This window comes from Otolemur garnettii, unplaced genomic scaffold (assembly GCF_000181295.1).
Source record: "Otolemur garnettii isolate 467f Iridium unplaced genomic scaffold, OtoGar3 scaffold00021, whole genome shotgun sequence".
NCBI lineage: Eukaryota > Metazoa > Chordata > Mammalia > Primates > Galagidae > Otolemur > Otolemur garnettii.
In genome coordinates this window covers 2,514,864-2,517,663 of record NW_003852416.1, presented here as the reverse complement: position 1 = coordinate 2,517,663, position 2,800 = coordinate 2,514,864, and the positions used below count along the sequence as shown (strand labels likewise).

At 39.4% G+C, this 2,800-nt stretch overlaps 1 protein-coding gene across 1 annotated transcript in view; it reads right to left on the bottom strand.

Annotated features, from left to right (window-relative positions):
• The window catches only part of MCMBP (minichromosome maintenance complex binding protein), a 63,593-nt gene that overhangs the window by 30,886 nt on the left and 29,907 nt on the right, over positions 1-2,800 (bottom strand). The window lies entirely within an intron of this gene.

The following is a 2,800-nucleotide window of genomic DNA, read 5'->3' as shown; positions in this document are numbered from 1 at the left end:
AGGCAGGAGACTCACTTGAGCCCAGGAGTTGGAGGTTGCTGTGAGCTGTGATGCCACAGCACTCTACCCAGGGGGAAAGCTTGAGGCTCTGTCTCAAAAAAAAAAAAAAAAAAAGAAAAGGCATATTCTGTTTCCAATATGCAGAGCAAAATCCTAAGAGGAAGAAAGAACCCAACAGATGACAAGTTTTAACCTAAAGTAATTAATACACACGAGGTGGAATTTTTGTTTGTTTCCTTCCTTCTAAGCCCAAGGTCTCCCCTTTCTGAAATGGGGCTTGTATTCATAACTCTTTAGCAATATAGGTACAAACTATCTCATAGCCTTTGGTAGTGTCACAAATGGGCAGCCTCGCCTATTTTAGTGGCCCATTTTCAAACATGTATTAATATATTAAGCTAATGTTCTAGGGGCCCTTAAATAAGGCATACAGTAAACATTTATAATGTTGATCCATTAGATTTGGCATATTACTCATCTTATGGAAACATTCTAAAAGAAAAAAGATGGTGGGAGACTTGAAGATCCATCTTTCAACCTGACTTCATTACTCTAAATAATTGTTGGAAGTTACATTTTTGTTTGATATAATCTTTGCAGTAACCTTGCAGATTAGAGTTGTCCTGTCCAGATCTACACAATGATTTAGAATACTATATTCAATCAGGAACAACTACAGTGAATTTAACAGGCTAGTATTAGAGTTTGATAAATTCATCTCTTGAGGCTTAAGTAAGCAGGAGTTAGACTCTAAAGACATAAAAAATCCCACATAACCTGATAAATTCTTCTAACATTCTGGATTCACAAAGTAGAGAATGCATTTATAGGTAACTCCACAGAGGTCTCACTTTTCTGCTGGGGTTCTGCCTAAGCACCTGTCTGCTCAATCTCTACCTGTGATAACTGTTTTCTTTCCAACAGATGAAAATTAGTCTGTGTTTCAATAGAAACACATGAAAAACAAAGAGCTATGAGAGATATTTTTGGCATTAACGAATTTATTTTGATGTGCTGATCTTTTTTTACTATTTTTTTTTTCTATTTTTTGTAAACATAGGGTCTCGCTTTTGCTTGGGCTGGTCTCACACTCCTGGCCTCAAGCAATCTCCTGCCTCAGCCTCCCAAAGTGCTAGGACTACAGATGTGAGTCACTGTGCCAAACTTTTTTTTTTTTATATTAAACTGGAAATGAATATTAAACCTTCCCTAGCTATAACACCAGGCATGTTGAAGAGGTAGGTGTCAGAATGAAATTCTATTTAATCCTGCGTATTGTTCTGCTCTATCAGAAAAGTAATGCAGGCTCGGCACCTGTAGCACAGTGTTTATGGTGCCAGCCACACACACTGAAGCTGGCCAGTTTGAACCCAGCCTGGGCCAGCTAAACAACAATGACAACTGTAACAAAAAATAGCTGGCCGGGCATTGTTGTAGTCCCAGCTACTTTGGAGGCTAAGGCAAGAGAATTGCTTAAGCCCAAGAGTTTAAGGTTGCTGTGAGCTGTGAGGCCATGGCATGCTACTGAGGGCAACATAGTGAGACTATCTCACAAAAGAAAGAAAAAAAAAATAATGTAATGCAAACAGACCCCAGTACGGATAATACAGTGGTTCCTCTACAACTGCTCTTGTAGTAAGTTTCTACCTTAAGATTACACCTCTCACAATTATAATTATATCCAGGGTTCTGCTTTCTTCCCTCACATTATTGACATGTAAGAGTTTCTATTATTAATACTTTTTAGCAAAGAAAGTTTAAAGGTTTTTTATTTTATTTTTTATCGTTTGGGATTCAGTGAGGTTATAAAGAATTAGGTTACACTGATTGCATTTGTTAGATAAAGTCCCTCTTATAATTGTGTCCCACTCCCCCGAGAGGTGTGGTGTGCCATACACCATGACTCCCCACCCCTCTTCCTCCTACCCCAGCTTGCCCATTCCACTGAGCCCCCATTGTATTAGCTCATCTACTGCTTCCAAAGTTTAAGTTTTTTAAAAATATGTTTTTCTCCCAGGAAAAAAGTGTAAGATTTAATTACATTTAATCAAGCAAGTGCTAAGACCTGCTTTCATCTTCTATTTTCATTTTATTTTATTTTTTTAGAGACAGGGTCTCCACTGCCCAGGCTAGAGTGCAGTGGCTTGATCAAAGCTCACTGTAAGTAACTTCAACCTACTGAGCTCAAGTAAGCCTCTTGCCTCAGCCTCCCAAGTAACTGGAACTACAAGTGCATACTACCACACCCACCAAACTTTTTTATTTTTTGTAGAGATGGAGTCTTGCTATATTGCTCAGGCTATTGTCAGAACTCCTGGGCTCAAGCAATCCTCCTACCTCAGCCTCCCAAAGAGCTGGGATTATAGGCATTAGCCCCTGTGCCCAATCTACTTTCATTTTATAAGAACTGATCATAACCTGTGAATTTTTAGTTCACAAGTTATGTATACTATAGTAGAACCTCTTTAAGTTGACCACCCAAGGGACTGTAACAAACTGATCAACATACAGAGGTGGTCAACATAAGTAACCTCCATGTAGTGATGTCTGGTCTAGAAAATTAGGTCAACTGAAGGAGGTGGTCAACTAGAAGATACTTAGAAGATAAAAAATAAAACATATCGTATCAGGCTTAGCACCTGTAGCACAGTGGTTATGGCACCAGCCACATATACCAAGGGTGGTGGGTTTGAACCCAGCCTGGGCCAGCTAAACAACTGCAGCAAAAAAATAGCCAGGCTTGTGGCGGAAGCCTGTAGTCCCAGCTACTCAGGAGGGTGAGACAAGAGAATTGATTAAG